Raw genomic sequence first — 18,528 nt, forward strand, 5'->3', positions numbered from 1 at the left:
TCAAGAACACTGCCACGTCTTAGCTGGCATATAAGCTAAGCTTACCTACATCATTTTCATCTTCTGCTAATCCCTTTTTATCACATTATACTCTAGGGATGCTGGGCTGTGTGGGGCTTCTGTTCTATTTTTACTATGTTGTCTGCTCAGGACTCAACCTTGCAACACCCCTTATGCTCCTACTCCCCCAGCTGACTCTTAACCATTGTTCATGATCCAACTGTAACATGTGGTTGAGATCTTATCTTCCCAAAGCCCTTTCTGCAGACTTACCCCTAATCTTTCCAGTGTCCAAAGCAAGGCTACACAGAAAACCACATATCAAATTATTAAAATATTTAAAACTATCAACCAAACTAATAAAGTCTTAGTTAAAAAAGTATCCCACCCTACTAGAATAACCACAAATCCCCACATATAAAAAAATTGAAAAATATGTGCAGATCTATACTTATGTCACCAAAAGTTGGAAAAAATCCAAGGCTGTTACACCTATTTATTTATTATTTGTTTACTTATTTATTTCATGAGTCTGGGTATTCTATTTTTGAACAGGAGATATTGGAATAAATAGTAAAATAAATACCTACATAATTCATAAATGTATGTATGCTTATTTCATATAGTTTATTCCTACTACCGCCACTGTAGCCAATCTACAAATTATGTTATTTTTATCAAGATGTTCATGTAATGTGTATTCTATTAAAACTAATGGCAAAAATAATTAAAAATGCAGATATATTCCAAGTGTACAAAATCTGGATATATCTTCAAAAATACAGCTGTTAGGGCTTCCCTGGTGGCTCAGTGGTTGAGAATCTGCCTGCCAATCTAGAACCTCTCAGCCTTTCAAAGAGCACATGCATTTTTAGGTTTTTGTTTATTGGTTTGAGAAATGATATCAACCATGATATATAAGTTCCAACCAGTCAAACTTATAGATGTTTCCTGAGCACAATATATGGACTTTTTGTTTCATTGTTTATTAACTTTTTGTCTCAAGTGGTCTCTTACTTTTTCCTACATGTCCTTCTGTGTCTTACTAATCTTTAGGGATTATTTCAATAAACTTTCACAAAATCATGAATTTTTGACTTTGCATTGAGCTATCCAATCTCAGAAAACCTATATTAACCTGATTTAATTTTAAAATGTTATATGTTTATATCATATATATGTGTATATATACATATGTAGGACTATGTATATATAAACACAATTCTATTATGTATATGTGATATTATATATATACATTCAGGCAGCCAATAAGCAGATTTAACAAATGTTAAATTTATATCAATTTTTTATTCAGATAAATTGATTTTAAGGAAATAAAAAATTACAGAGACATTAATGCTTTTTTGTACCCCTTCCTCAGTTTACTCCTAATCTCAGTTCCCTGTGCAAACTTTAGGTTTAGATAACTGATTAACATAAATATTGTTATATTTTCTACATAATGTGATACACAACCAAATACTTATGTCACTATGCTATTAGATTATTAAACTTTTGTAAATAAAGTCATAGTTGACATGTCATTGGGAAATAATTGTTGAATGATAATGATATTTTCAAGATTTAAAGTTGACACAGACATAGTTTGTTATAGTATACTACTCTATTGTAGTACAACACTTTAATATTAACATTTAGAATTTTGCTAAATTTGCAATTGCTAGAATTGGAAGTTTGAGGTAATAGTTACTTTCATCTTAAAAACATTTATTAACTCTTGCCACATGGGTCTTCAAAATAGCCCTCCCAAATTATAGTCCTCTCCACAGAGTATATGAATTTCTACATGTCTGCATCTCTTCTAAACTTATGCATGTGGAATGGAACTGCTTTTTGCTATGTTTTCATTTTCTGACTACTATTAAGTTTAAGCATAATTTCATAGGTTTATTGGCCATATGGTTTTCCTTTCCTATAAATTATATGTGTAATAATAATCTCATTTTTCTAGAGACGGTATTTTTTCTTATTAGTGTAAATTTTTTCTTTATATATTCTGACTTCTTCATTATATAGATCATAATGATATTCTCATAATTTTTTCTAATATTTAAAAAGTTCACCAGATATTTATGGCATTAACTAGCCTATGACTCATTTTTTAAATTGTGTGAGGTAGGAATTATACTTCTTTTTTCCAAAGGATAAAATTTTCACAGAAAAAAATGTATTTTACTCTCCATTTTTACCAGCAGTGCATATTTCAATATCTGGTAAAAAAAAAAAACAGCTTTCCATTGTTTTACTTATTTCTATGACAATTCCATGCTATTTTAATAATTCAAGCTACAAAATAAGTTTTATAATATTGTAGAACAATTTGTAATGATGGTACTTTTAGACTAAACTTAATATGTGTGTGTGTGTAGATTTTAAATCTTTAATAGGTTTACTAATTATAAGTCTGCTTGATCTATAAATTACTAGGAAAGCAGATTTAAATTTCTGCTACATTTATTTATACATTTCTTGTCATTATTTTGAACATTATCTATTGTTTCTTTACATATGTGACTTGAGGAGGGTCTGGAAGCTTAGTCTGACCTGTTGCCTGATGTCTCACTCTTATATTTTATACTAGATGTCTTGGCTCCAAATACGATATTATTGCTTTCCATATGTCTATAACTCTTTTCCCTAAATAAACATTTAATTTCTACAAATCTGGGGTCATATTATCACACTCATATTGCCCCAAAGTTTTGCATATACAAATTACAATTATATACTTATTATATGGTTAGATTACTTGAAATGTAGAACACAGAAATAAAACTTTGGTCCAATTCCTGTTCTGTAAATACAGTATTGAATCTTCATTATTTTGTTTGGTATTCTACACAGTTAAGTTCCATTGGGATATAATATAGCTATATGCATATCTGAATGTAAGCTTCATTATTAATTGCAAAATGAAGTGAACTGGTTTTGTGTACATCACACACATACTGGATATAAACTGTGAAAAAGAAAAAAAGTAAGGTGGGCAAATATTTCATTTAATTCAAATTAACACTCAGCACAATACTAAAGAATCAAAATTTCAAAATAAAGAAGTTGTTTTCCCAGGATTTGGTAAAAAGTGTTCTTATATTAATCTATTCTATTTAACTTGTGAATTGGTAGGAATAGGGGAAAATTATGTTTTGCTTCCTCAGAGATGAAATCCCTGTATACAAAATTAACTTTACAAAACATTTCACTTTTCTTTTTTATCTTCTTTCATTCATCTAGCTGTGTTTCGCAAAGCTGATACAGTCATTGTGATTAAAACAAGCAAAGAAACAAAAAGCTATTTCAAGCATATGATTCAAATCTGTTAAAGACAGCGAGTTAGAGAACAGATCCTTTGGCCTGGTATTTTGGGATCTGAAAACTTCATATTCTAACACCATTGCTGCAGATAATTTAGATTACAACTCCACACTATCCTGACACATTACAGGACACACTCCTAGGCCAGGGTGCACTTGGTGGTGATGAGTTTGCCAGGGTGAATTTTGTTCACCCTGTCACCCCAGAATGCACTCTAATAAGTAGTAAGGTATAGATTAACATCAAAGATTCCCATGAAAGGGGACACATGCCCACTGGAATGGCTAAAGGTGTGTCAGATGAAGAGCAATTCATCCTTTGCCAATTTTAAGCACAGTGTTCCTTCTCTGGAGCCTTTTAATTGCTGTTGTCAGCCTTGGACATGCCCATCACAGGCCCAGAGAGCATGGGGTTCAGAGGGCTTGGCTGCCTCCACCTAGGTTTCAAGGGACAGGACAGCATGGGAGAGCAATGGGGTCCCAGCAATGAACCTCGAGGTGGGCAGGGCCCAGGCAGAGAGCCTTCCCACTGAAATATGAGGGTGAGGTACCACCTTGGTAGGTCCAGAACATCAATGCAAAGAGGAATATTCTCAGGCCTTAATATTGTTTGCCCTGTTAGGTTTTGAACTTACGTGGGACCTGTTACCTCTTTCTTCCTTCTTATTTCCCACTTTTGGAATAGATAGGTCTATCTCATATCTATTGCACCATTGTAATTTGGAAGCACATAACCTGTTTGGTTCACAGTGTCACAGTTGAAGAGGAATTTGCCTCAGGATAAATCACACCTCCAGTCTCACCCATACCTGATTTAGATGAGACTTTTGACTTAGACTTTAGAGTTGATGCTGGTACAATGTAAGAATTTTGGGATTGTTGGGATAGAATGAATGCATTTTTCATGTGAGAATAACATGAATTTGAGGGGCTGGGGTGAAATGTTATAGACTGTGCCCACTCCCTTGAATTCATAATTCCCAGTATGGTGGTATTAAGAGGTAAGGACTTTGGAAGGTGTTCAGGTTCTGATGTTAGAGCCCTGGTGAAGGGGATTAGTGCCCTTACAAAAGAGACCCCAGAAAGCTCTCTTGCCCTTTTTCTTCTGTGTGAGGATACAAGGGAAGACCTTGCATAATTTATTTATCCATCTATTCTGCAAAAGGGAGTGCATACTCTTATTGGACCCTTGAAAATAATTACATTGCCATGATGAGTAAGGAGACTTAGTAAAAATCTTTGAATTCTGGGACAGGAGTGAGAATCAGGTCTCATTTTAAAATCTGTTATTTTAGTTTACAAAAGTAGACCCTACTAAATTACTGTGGGTTACCACTAGCTTAAGAAGAAAAAGGGGTCTTTCTGTTATACCCAGAAAATAGAATCTTAAAATAACATCAACTGTATTCCAAACAAATAAACATATTAAATTTATTTTACTCCTCAGTTCATTCAGACTTCCATAATTAATTCTTGTCCCACTGGATCTTGGATTAGTAGTCTTCGACAAAAGCCCTGGAAAATCTGACTCAAAACCCACTGTTACAATGTGAAAGCTGTGTAAGCATACTGACTCCAATCTACTCTTTGATGGGCCAGTAGCTTGAAGTAGCTGGGACTGTCACGTTCCATGGTCCTCTGAGCTAGTACTTCGCTGAAGACAAAAAATCTAACTTATACTTTATAGCAGAGTGCGCAGGAAACATCAGAGAAAATTAAAAAAAAAAAAATTAAGTCCCATTCTCCCAGCTTATTAATGGAGGTAGTTTATTTATTACCGTAACTTCTAATAGTAAAACAAAGGAAAGTACAGTATCCTTTTGGGAATCAGAACATAACTATTCATACAAGCTTTGATCTATGTTTCACCTTGGGGCATAAACATGTTATAGATGGTGAGGATACTGAGAAATCTCTAGGGACTTCCCGTGAAGCAGACAATCTCTGAAATATTCACGTTAGTAAAATTTTGCCTGTAGAAAATTAGGGAGGGCTGACTCTCTCTTCAAATTTAAAACTTCCCACGCATCTCTTATACTAGTAACATATAAAACAAAAAAGCCTAATTTTTGTAGCATCTCTTTGTATGAGGTGAAAGAACAAATCTTTGTTACATTTAGATGCCATCAGGGAAATCTCAAAGCTAACTTTAAAAAAGAAATCCAGAAAGTTATTATTGTTATTAATAATATTATTATTAGACTATGACTACATGATCATTAAGATATTAACTGTCAAAGAACATGTGGGCAGTGGACTAAGAAAGGTTCACAGGTGCTAGAGAAAAAAATACTCTCACAAGTATTGAATCAATGTGACAATAAACAATTAAAATTAACATAGACTCAGATAAGACAGATTATGTTTTGCATTCCATAGGACAAACAGGTTTTTTGTCTGGTTGTTTGTTTCTATTTCAAAACCTTTCAAAATAAAAACAGAACTGAAGAATTTAGAGTAAAGGTGAAAAGAAACTATGTGTTGGAATATAAAATCTCTCTCTATAATATAATCTATATATATCGAATATATTAATGTTCAACAATATTAAATATCCATGTTAATAGTATTTCTTAAATATGTGTATTTCTTTTCTTATTAGCCCAGTAAATAAAATAAAATAAAATATGACCAATGGAAATAAAATATGAGCCACATATGCAATTTAAAATTTTCTCATAAGAATGTTTTAACAAGTAAAAGGAAATGGAAAATGATTTTTATGATTTTTTTTAAAGTTTATCCCAGTATATGCAAAAATATTACAATTTCAACAGTAGTTATAAAAATATAATAATAAAATATTTAACATATTTTGCACATCTCAATATTTGGTCTGTATAGAGATTTCATTGATTTTATAGTCAAAAAAGCAGATTAACATACCCAATTTGTTCCAAACATACTTCAAAGTTTTCCAGTAACTGAACTTAGTATTTGTTTTTAAATTTAAATTAATTAAAATGAGAAATTCAGTTCTTCAGTCACAAGAGTGCATTTCAAATGTCCAGTAGCCACATGTGCTGGTAGCTTCCTTTCTGGATGACCCTGAGCTGCGCTGACTTCCTTCCTCTGTGTCTCCTTTATCCCTCCCCAGCTGAGTGCAGGGGCCAGGCTTCATCAATCTAAGAAAAACGTTGTGAATGAAGCAGAGAGCATGGGAGAGACGAAGGGAAAAAAAACAAATCTGTCTAATCCACTTTAAATAGAATAAAACCCAGCTTTTTGCAAAGTCAGAAGATGGTGAGGGATTTTCAAATGTGGGTGTGAGCGGGCACGTGCGCTGTCCATGCTTACACTCTGGGAACTGATTCAACACGGGCAACAACTCTACACGTGAGTCCGTGGATGTGGGTTTGAAGCCCAGCCTGCCCCACTCTAGCTCTCGGACCTTGAGGAAATTAATCGCGCTTGTCTGAGCTTTAGGGTTCCTGTCTGTAAACCGAGGACAAGGATATCTACCTCTGTAGTTTGTTTTGACAATTAAATGTGTTGATAATGACCTGGCTTTGTAAACTGTAAATGCCTCTACAATTTTGTTAATACCTTCATAATCTCCTACTCCTTAGTCACTCTTTTTGTGAATATACAAAGCCCTTGGGACAAAGTGACACCTCAGGTCCCCCAAGCTTCCCAATAATTTCTCATCTCTTTCAGCAGGACTTATGATTCTAAAAAAATCCACATACCCCTTCAGTACAAATGCATAATTTCAGGTTCTTCAAAGGGAAGGGAGACTGGGAAAATTACACCATTTGTGTATTTAACTGTTCTTTTAATCACCAGCTAATAGCGCTTCCTAAATATCTCTCAAGGCTTTAGGAGGCACTTAGAAAACAAGACTCTTGTCTCCCCTCATTGAGGCCACTCATGCAGTGGAAAGAACTTGCATGTGTAAGGCATTGCGAGATTTTGGTCGGTCCTCAAGCTCTTTGTTCATGATCGACTTTGTGATTTAGTTCAAATCACTTAACCTCCTTGTGAAAACAAGCAGGACTCTGTGGGGCTCCTGGGCATGGAAGTCTTTCAAACAGCTGCTAATCAAGGAAGGGAGGGAATGCAGAGAAAAAGGAGGAGGAGTCAGGAAACAATAGTGCAGCCTTGGGGCAGGGTCCTGGTTCCCCCTAAAAGGATACACATCACCATATCTTTGAGCTATTCTGCAGAACTAAAACTCCCACCAAATGGAAGATGTTCCAGAGAGAAGGTCACAGTTTGCTAACCTTGACCACCAGCATCCAGGTTAAAGGAGTGCAGGCCCTGCACACACCCTGATTCTTATCAGCAACCCCACCCTTGAACCACTGCTATAAAACTCCTCACCAAATCCACCACCACCACCCCACCCCGCCCCACAGGTTGGGACACACGGTTTTCCAGGGCAGGAGCCCTCTGTGCTCCCCTTTGCCTGGCAAAGCAATAAATCTATCCTTCTCTACTTTACCCAAAACTCTGTCTCTGAGATTTGATTCAGCGCTGGTGCACAGAGGCTGAGTTTTCAGCATCATCTGGGCTGCAGCATTTGTTGTTCATATGTGGTGGTGGTGGTGGTATTTGCATATTAAGAAAAGTAACAACTGTCTTCTTTAACTCTTAGAAATAACATGAAAATCTGATAAGACGGTGGATAACAAAGTGTGTTGCCTGTTTGTAAAGCCCTCTTCGGGAGGAAACTTTTTAAAACATTTCTTTTTGGTTGTATCAGAGGCTCCATGAGGGCACCCACTATGTCCCCAAACCAGACAGCCTCTTCTAGGACACAGTACAAACAATGAACAGAAGGTGGATTATAGTTCTACAGAATAAATCAACGCAGGGCCTCTGTCCAAAGGAATTTCACAGCCTGCTCTAGGCTCTAGACCCTTATCCATATGCTTTTTTCGATGTAGCAATGAAATGAAAACTGCTGTCAAAAGCACTTCAATTGCAAATGGACTTCTACTTGAATTGTAATGCTTGATTATAATTTTTTTCAGAGCAAAACGTCATCTATTCAAATGTGTCTTTTATAAAATTTCATCACTGAAGATCATTATAGTCTCCTTAATTGAACTTTTAATTAGTCCGCAGAGATTATTTTAAATGTTTCCTTTGATTATGTGCTGAGTACTGTGACTTGTTGCCCTATAGAAATAGCAGAATTGACATTTCCTTCCTTATCTCCTTTAGAGCATTCAGATAAGGATAATTTCATTAGTTCCTGTCTAAATGATGTTTCGTATCTAGGCCCTAGAGCTAAGAAAATGATTTTTAATGGGCTTCACCATTTAATCTATTCATGTAGACAAATTGGATTAAGCACAATCTTTTTGAAAAGCCTCTAAAAATCCATAATTATGAACAATAAAAATATTTTTTTAGGTTTTCTTTGCAAAAGACTATCACAGTAAGAAAAACAATTACAACTGATATTCAGAAGAAAAGTTTGAGTTCTTATCAATCTATAAAGAGTGTGCCAAGGGGAAATTGCATGCTTTTTTTTTATCTTTAGATAGTTGCTTCATTATCCACATAATCAATTATTTATTCTGTAGCTCAAACTAATTAGCCTTTTCATAAGAAAAGTATCTTGAAGTTGTAATATTCTTCTAATTCATTCATGTGATTACATCAAACATATCAAGCCTGCATGTCATGATGAAACATGGGAGGTTTTGCGTTAAGTGATGAACAATTAAAAGTCTGTGAACTCCAGCTATCAAATTGCCTACGACACATTAAAGCAAATGTGTTCATTGAATTTTAATGAGTTGTAAAGCAAAAAGTAGAAAACGGTTTAATCTATTTTGCTTTATTTTGACTTAGGGGTGAATTGTCAATCATGAAATCAGGAGACATTCTGGGTTCAAGTTGCTATACAAAATATTTGAGTCAAGATATTTAACCACAAAACTTGTACTTAAAATTAGAGGCCATGACTTAAAGACTTAAGTATAAGACATGACACCATAAAATGCTTAGACGAGAACATAGGCCAAATATTAGCTGACATAAATCATACCAATGTTTTCTTAGGTCAGTCCCCCAAGGCAATAGAAATAAAAGCAAAAAGGGAACCTAATTGAACTTATAAGTTTTTGTACAACAAAGGAAACCATAAACAAAGTAAAAAGAAAACCTATGGACTGGGAGAAGATATTTGCAAATGATGCCACCAGCAAGGGCTTAATTTCCAAAATATACAAACAGTTCATACAACTCAATAACAAAAAAAGCAAACAACCCAATCAAAAAATGGGCAGAAGACCTAAATAGACATTTCTCCAAAGACATGTAGATGGCCAACAGGCACATGAAAAGATGCTCAACATTGCTAATTATTAGAGAAATGCAAATCAAAACCATGATGAGGTATCACCTCACACCAGCCAGAATGGCTATCATTAAAAAGTCCACAAAAAACAAATGCTGGAGAGAGTGTGGAGAAAAGGAAGCCTTCTTACACTGTTGGTGGGAATGTGAATTGGTGCAGACACTATGGAAAACAGAAAAGACGTTTCTCAAAAAACTAAGAGTTGTCATATAATCCTGCAATCCTATTCCTGGGCATATATCTGGAGAAAACGATAATTAGAAAAGATACATGCGCCTCAGTGTTCATTGCAACACTATTTACAATAGCCATGCCACAGATGAATGGATAAAGAAGAAGTGGTATATATATACAGTGGAATATTACTCAGCCATAAAAAAATGAAATAATGCCATCTGCAGCAACATGGATTGGCCTAGAGATTATTATACTAAGTGAAGTAACTCAGAAAGAGAAAGACAAATACCATATGATATCACTTATATGTGGAACCTAGAAAATGACACAAATGAACTTACCTATGAAATGGAAACAGACTCACAGACATAGAGAAAACAATTGTGGTTACCAAGGGGAGTGGTGGTAGAGGGATGGATTGGGAGTTTGGGATTAGCAGATGCAAACTATTATATAGAGAATGGATAAACAACAATGTCCTACTCTATAGCACAGGGAACTATATTCAATATCCTGTGATAAAACATAAAGGAAAAGAATATGAAAAAGAATATATATATAATGAATCACTTTGCCATACAGTAGAAGTTAACACAACATTGTAAATCAGCTATAATTCAATAAAATAAAATAAAATAAATCAAATGCCATTGTATATATATATATACATATATACACATATTTGTGTATATATGTGTATTTATATATCATATAAACATAGTTTATATATATTATATGTAATATATACACTTTATATATATTAAATATATAGCATATAATACAGATAAATAATATAATATATAATTATATATATTATATAATAATAATTATATGACCATATAATAATAATTATATAATTATATATATAATTATTATTTTATATAATTATTTATAAAATATAGTATAGTATAATACATTATTATATTATAAATATATCATAATATAATATATAATATAATAATTATATTTTATAATTATAATATAAATATATATAATTATTGTATGTTACAATATGTATACCTTTTGAAATATGAGCATCTTTATAAGAAATAATTATAATAATATTTATACTAAAGTCATACAAGAGTAGGAAAGAAAGACAGAACAAAATAAAACATATCAATTTTCATAAGAAATATTGTTTCAAAATACTAAAAAACAAAAGAGAGAGAGAGCAAGAGAGAGGGATAGAGAACAGAACCAGTTATGAATGAGTGAAGTTCTCCCAAGAGTGAATGGAAGTTTCAATATTAAGAAATCTGTTATTTTAATACAGTTAAAATCAAATATACCTAAAGATGCCCAAAGGTCTGTGACAAAATTAAACAAAGATCCCTGATTTAATTTAAAAAAATGTAAATACAATAAATATATCGTGTGCACTTTGTTAAAGACAAACGGATATGCCCATAACATGAAAGAATATACCTGTTAACCCAAAGCTAGTAATCTGCTTAATGGGGACACATTAGGCGAAGTCCTGTGAAAGTCAGAAAAGAATGAAACACTGATGCTGACCACGGCTATTGAATGTTCACTGGAAATTTTAGACAATCAAACTAGAAAAATGAAAGGTATTGGAGTATGAAAATTCCTGAAGATATGAGATTTTTTTGCTTAAAAATAAATTCAATAAAATGCTAAAAATTAGTGAAAAACAGGGTACAAAATTAATGTCTTTAAATCTATAGCTTTACCAATAGTAAGGTATCAAACGAATACAAATTATAATTCAAGAATATATTTTTAAAAAAACTACTGAAGGATGAAAGTGAAATAAATTTAAATACATCTTTTTGCATAAAAATTTCCTCTTTATAAAGATTAATTTATAAATTCAATAAAATCCCAATGTAGATAACAAAGGTATCTTAAAATTGGAACTAGGAAATCTGATCCTAAAATTTATATGGAAATATAAGTAGAAAAGAACAGTCAGAGAATTGTGAAAAAGAAGATCAATAACTAGGACTAACCCTATCATCTATGAAGACATATTAGTAAACAAACTATCAAAAGAGTGTTGTACCCATGTACAAAAAGAGGCAAAGACCAACCAGATATAGCAAAACTCCAGAATTATACACAATTACTGATAGGAATTTATGGTATGATAATTGCGCATACAAAATCATAATTCAGTACAAGATGTAAAGATAACCAGATAGTCATTTGGAAATTAAAACAAAGTTAGATTTATATATCATACCATGAACCAAAATAAATTCTTGACTGCATGAACAATTTAAATATATAATATGAAGCCATCATATTGAGGAGGAAAATTTGGGAAAACTTCTTTATGACATTGAAATGGGGAAAACTTTTCTACTATGACACACAAGTCCAGAAGCCATCAAAGAAAATGATGGCCCCATTAAGACAGAAAACATGAAAAAAAAATAACAAAACAACAAAACCCACAAACTTTCTATGTGTTAAAAACACCATTGACAAGAAACCTTCAAGATGGCGGAAGAGTAAGAGTGGAGATCACCTTCCTCCCTACAAATACATCAGAAATACATCTACACGTGGAACAACTCCTACAGAACACCCACTGAACGATGGCAGAAGACCTCAGACCTCCCACAAGGCAAGAAACTCCCCACGTACCTGGGGAGGACAAAAGAAATAACAGAGACAAAAGAATAGGGACGGGACCTGCACCAGTGGGAGGGAGTCATGAAGGAGGAAAGGTGTCCACACACTAGGAGCCCCTTCGCGGGCGGAGACTGCGGGTGGCGGAGGGGGGAACTTCGGAGCCACGGAGGAGAGCGCAGCCCCAGGGGTGTGGAGGGCAAAGCGGAGAGATTCCCGCACGGAGGCTCGGCGCCGAGTAGCACTCACCAGCCGGAGAGGCTTGTCTGCTCACCCGCCGGGGCGGGCGGGGCTGGGAGCTGAGGCTCGGGCTGCGGTCGGATCACAGGGAGAGGACTGGGGTTGGCGGCGTGAACACAGCCTGAAGGGGCTAGCGCACCACAGCTGGCTGGGAGGGAGTCCGGGAAAAAGTCTGTAGCTGCTGAACAGGCAAGAGACTTTTTCTTGCCTCTTTGTTTCGAGGCGCGCAAGGAGAGGGGATTCAGAGCGCCACCTAAACAAGCTCCAGAGGCGGGCGCGAGCCGCGGCTAACAGCGCGGACCCCAGAGACGGGCATGAGACGCTAAGGCTGCTGCTGCCGCCACCAAGAAGCCTGTGTGCGAGCACAGGTCACTCTCCACACCGCCCCTCCCGGGAGCCTATGCAGCCCGCCACTGCCAGGGTCCCGTGATCCGGGGACAACTTCCCCGGGAGAACGCACGGCGCGCCTCGGGCTGCTGCAACGTCACACCGGCCTCTGCCGCCGCAGGCTCGCCCCGCATCCGTACCCTCCCTCCCTGGGCCTGAGGTCCAGCCTTGCGGGTTTGCCGCCCCCCCAGCCGCAGGGACAGCGTCACCCCAGGGTGCAGATGCTCAGCTGGACCACTGGGAGAAGATGCAGCCCCCCCGGTGCCTCGGGCAGTCCTCCAGAGCACGAGAGCGCACGCACCCAAAGCATCTAATTTAGCCCGAGGGACGCCTAGCCGACTGGCCCCTTTGGCTCCTAAGACTCAGGACCCTGCTATCCACCTTCTGAGACTCAAATCTACATCTCTGTTCTCGTCTTGCAGACCCCTTGTTCTACCCCAACATGGGACTCTGACATTGCTGCAGCCCCCAGAACCCCAGTCCTTATTCTGCAGAGCCCACACTGAGGTCGTTGATATCAAAACCCTTGCCTCCCCCTGCCTGCCCACTCCTTCCTGCCTCTCTTTCCTTTTCAGGAAGGCATACTTCATTTCTATATACTGAAAACAAACAAGAGGAAAGGAAAATACAAGTTGCAATACCATTTACAATTGACCCAAAGAATACAAAGTGCTTAAGTACATATGTCATTGACATATATACACTACCAAATGTAAAATAGATAGCTAGTGGGAAGCAGCTGCATAGCACAGGGAGATCAGCTCGGTGCTTTGTGACCACCTAGAGGGGTGGGATAGGGAGTGTGGGAGGGAGACCCAAGAGGGAGGAGATATGGGGATATACGTACATGTATAGCTGATTCACTTTGTTATACAGCAGAAATTAACACACCATTGTAAAACAGTTATGCTCCAATAAAGATGTTTAAAAAAAAAAGAAAAAACACCATTGACAATATTAAGATAAAATGGCAAACTAAGGGGAAGATACGTTCAAATATATCACCAAGAGATGACTCCTGTTTAAAATATTAAGAGTTCTAGGGAATTATCAGGAAAACAAATGTTCCAAAAGAAGAACAAGAAAAATACATGAAGACAGCTCACAAAGAGGTAAATAGCCATGATATTTAAATATGATATGATACTGATCTTACTACATAATAAGAGAGATACACATTATGCTCACTCAAGGATATAAAGTGAAGGGTAAAATTGAAATATGTTGTTATGTGGTCAACAAATGTTCTCATGCTTTGTTGTGGATGTAAAGTTTGGCATAATACCTGTAGAGAATGAGGGGATCAAAATTATAGGTTAATTTAATCTTTAGCTTAACAATCTAACACTTAGGAATTGACTTGGTGGAAATGCATTAACACAAGGAAAATGACATTTTGTTTAAGATAATTCCTTCAAAACCTATTCTAATGGCAAAAGTTGGAAACAAAATATCTATCAAGAATTGATACGTTAAAAATTTTTGGTTCAGCCTTACAGTAGAATAGGAGACTATGAAAGGTACAGTAAGGTTATGGAAACTCTCCTTGTAATGTGTGTGTTTGTTCATGTGTGTGTGTGTGTACCATGTTATAAATAAAAGGGCGTGAGCTTGAGCATATGAAAGGAGGCCAGACCAGCTTATTCCTATAAATCAAGTCAGTGATGGCTTGAACTATTGTTCTGTAGTGTGAAATAAAAAATGAAACAAATATGATTCCAAGGGCTTTTTTCCTGAGCAACAGGGGGGAAAAACAAACAAAAAAAAGAGGTATTATTTGCAGAGCTAAAAAAAATTGAGAGAGGAGAAATTGAGTTGAGATTTGAAGCTGGGTGTTCAAGAGTCATTCTTGGGGAGATATGAAATAGACAGGTTATATGAAGTCCAGACTTGGCGACATCTGGTTTGGAAATATACTTTGGGGAGTCCTTAGTGCATAGAGGGTATTTTAAACCTCTGAGACTGCATGAGTTCACTGAGGGAGTGAACTGCATAGAAAAATACAGAGTTCTGAGTTGTGAGTCATGGATTTCTACAAACCTTGAGTTTGGGGTGATGGGTAGGAAACCAGCAAAAATGAATAAGACATAGCTAGTGATAACAAAAAAAAGAGACCAGGCTATGTGGTACTGTGGGAGCTTTGTGAAGAACGCATTACAAGGAGGTGAGAGCAATCTGATTTGAACTCAGAATTGATTACTGGATTGAACAACACAGAAGTCATTTGGGAATATTATCACAAGAGGTTTCACTTGGTTATTCCAAAGCTTTAAGTGTAATGGCTTCAAGAGAAATGAGGGAGAGGAATTACAGAAAACTGATTAGACAGTCCTTGAGAGGCAACTGGCCAGAAAAAGAAGGAGAAAATGGGGCAGGGGCTGGAGAAGGAGGTGTGGACAAGACAGAGATTTTTATTTCATAAAAGACGTTTACATGCTGAAAGAAATGAATCAGTAGACAGAAAAAAGTGGTGATGCAAGAGAGAAAGCTATCTATGTTTGGAGCAATGCCCTTGAGTTGGGGAGCTAGAATGTTATCACTAGATATCATTCCACTGAGTGGAGTGGAGTGGAGAGGTTGGTCTTAGATTGGAACATTAGAAGCTCTTCTGCAGAAGCAGGAGGGAAGGCCAAGTTGATGAGCTCATATACCTGTAGCGGATGATGGTGTGGTGGAAACTGTGGATCACTCTTGTAATTGCTTCTGTTTTCTTGGTGTGATAAAAAGTACAGTTCGCATCAAGAGGAGGAAATGAAGCAGAGAGCTTGTCACTATTATTTTGTTTCTTTTTGTACTGATTTATGGAAAATACACTTGAATTTTAATAAAAAGAAGATTTTCAATGAGAGAAAATAAGTCTAAAGATTTTCAATGTGAGAATTACATTGTGAAAAAATCTGGCATGGTTAGGTAGTTGACATTTATTTTTAAACAAATTATCAGGATTTATCCTCACAAACTCTTCCAGTGGCCCTAATTGTTTACTTATTTTTAAATAAATGAAACCCACGCATCAATATAATTCTATTTCAATTAATAGTCCACCATTCTTGTTTAGCTTTTACACTTAAAATAGTTAAAACATCTTTCAAGTTATCTTTACTGGGCCTATTAATAAAAGAAACCGTCAGTGTGCTGTGTTCCATTCTTCTTTCCATGTGGCAGATTCTCAACAATAGACAGAGTTGTATAATATTTGAGAAGCTCTCTCTCTCCCTCTCCATTTCCACAATCCTTTTCCTTCTCTCCCTCTGTGTCTATCTCCCCAGTTTAATATCTCTTAATCTTTCAGCAAACAAGCTCTTCTCTAGCCAAGGTAGACCCTTAGTTAAGAGCTATGTCTCAAATAGCATATTTCACAGAACACAAACATGAATCCTCTGGGTCTTACTGAATACAATTCTCACAGTGGTGTGAGAACATCTTAGCAAACATTGTTTTTCCTTCAAGAATGCGTGTTCACGTGGACTCCGGAAAAGCACGCAGAAGCATCATCAGTGTAAAACATCATTAATGTAAAACATGCTGGAGGGGAAACTGGATTTTGGTTAAAGTTTAACCAACTTAGCTAAAGAACTTAGGGAAAAATTAAATCTCAAAGTGGAAAATAATTTTATCTGAGCACTACCCTTATTAATTGATTTTATTGCATTTAATTTTACTTGATATTGAAATTAAAGGTAAGAATTTCCTAGAAGACAATCTCTGACTGAGAATATTAGCTATTTTTACAAGCCCTGTACTGTCAGTTTGAGTTCAAAATTTAGAATATGTGATTTTGGTCTTTCTAAGTAATACAGGTAACGCCCACTTTTTGAAAGTTTGCTTTACACCACCTCACTTTTATGAGAGACCTACTTTTAATAAAGTACCTGTTTTTGCTAAGGAGACTAAATCCAAAGAGGATTTCACTTTTATGAAAAAAAGTGAAATGTGAAAATAACATTGTTCATCGTTTGATTTGACACCCACACCTGGAGCAGTCAAGCTCCTTCCCTGGGAACTACACTCAGCATCTCGATATCCAGCCACCATTGCTTTGAACTGTGTGAGCATCTCCACTTTATCTTAACTTATTTTGTGCATCCATTAGCAAAATGTGTCCTAAGGGAACTGCTTCTTTGCTTTACATCATTTGAGCTCATGAAAGTTCTCCCAGGAACACCCTACTTTCTGATCGCAGGGGAAACCTGTATGTTTAGTATTCTAGTTTTTAAAATACTGAAGGATTTGAAACAGGATTTTAATTTAGAACTTAAAAACAATCAATGATTAAGATTTAAATAAATACAATCTGAATTTCATTTTTCTATTTTGTATATTTCAATTTAGTTTCTATACGAATGAATGCATTTCAAATGTGTCCTTTTTTTTTTTTTTTCATTCTCAAATATCAGCGTGGTTCCTTTGAAAATATAAAATAGCTTCTGGAACTTTTAGTCTATTGAGATAATGCTCAGTCTGACTCTCCATATTGTTTTTGACTATGTTACATATTATTTGTGTCATTTAGCAATCAAGTTGTGAACATAAGGGCTGTCTCCACAAAGATAAGAATTGTTATGGGTTATTTTAGTTTTTTCTACATTTTCAGAGTGCCCAGAATCTTGCCTTACTTTCTTTGCCATCTTAACTACCTTTTACTTGTTTTATCATAGGTCCAATAACCATTTGGGATTGCTTCCTGTTTTATTCCACTAGTATACTAACAATTTTTTTCAACTGAAAAGTGTTTTATTTTTAATTGAAATATAGTTAGTTTCCAATGTTGTGTTAGTTTCAAGTATATGGCAAAGTTATTCAGATATATATATATGTATGTATGTATGTATATATATGTGTGTGTGTGTATATATATATAGTATAATTATCTCTAGGTCCATCCATGTTGTTGCAAAAGGCATTATTTCACTCTTTTTTATGGCTGAGTAATATTCCATTGTGTATATATACCACATCTTCTTTATCCATTCATCTGTAGATGGACATTTAGGTTGCTTCCATGTCATGACTATTGTAATTAGCACTGCAATGAAGTCAACTGAAAAGTTTTAAATAATGCCCTGAGAACATATTCTGGACTTGCCTGTCTGCTTATATGAAGAATAAAGCTCTTCATATAAAGAAAGGGGACCAGAACATAAGGCACAAGTAGCATATATTCTGCTCACATAACCTAGCAGAAATCTCCTAGATACTTCCTATCTGATACGATGAAAAGCCTTTGACTTAAAAAAAAAAAACTAAGAGTTCATTTAATCCACCCAGAAGTAGCAATAGTTTGAACTTACATAAAGATGCTTCCTTCTCCCCACATCTTTTTCCAGGGACATATCCAAAATTTCCTCTCCTCAAGAGACTCATTTTTACCAAGAGGGAAGCAGAGAGATAGGTATACGAGGGTGCCACCCCACTGAATTCATCCCAATGGTCCCTGAGCGTTCACTGAGTTTAGGTGCCTTCTTAGTAATCCAG

The sequence above is a fragment of the Balaenoptera ricei genome, chromosome 9 (assembly GCF_028023285.1).
Source record: "Balaenoptera ricei isolate mBalRic1 chromosome 9, mBalRic1.hap2, whole genome shotgun sequence".
Lineage (NCBI taxonomy): Eukaryota > Metazoa > Chordata > Mammalia > Artiodactyla > Balaenopteridae > Balaenoptera > Balaenoptera ricei.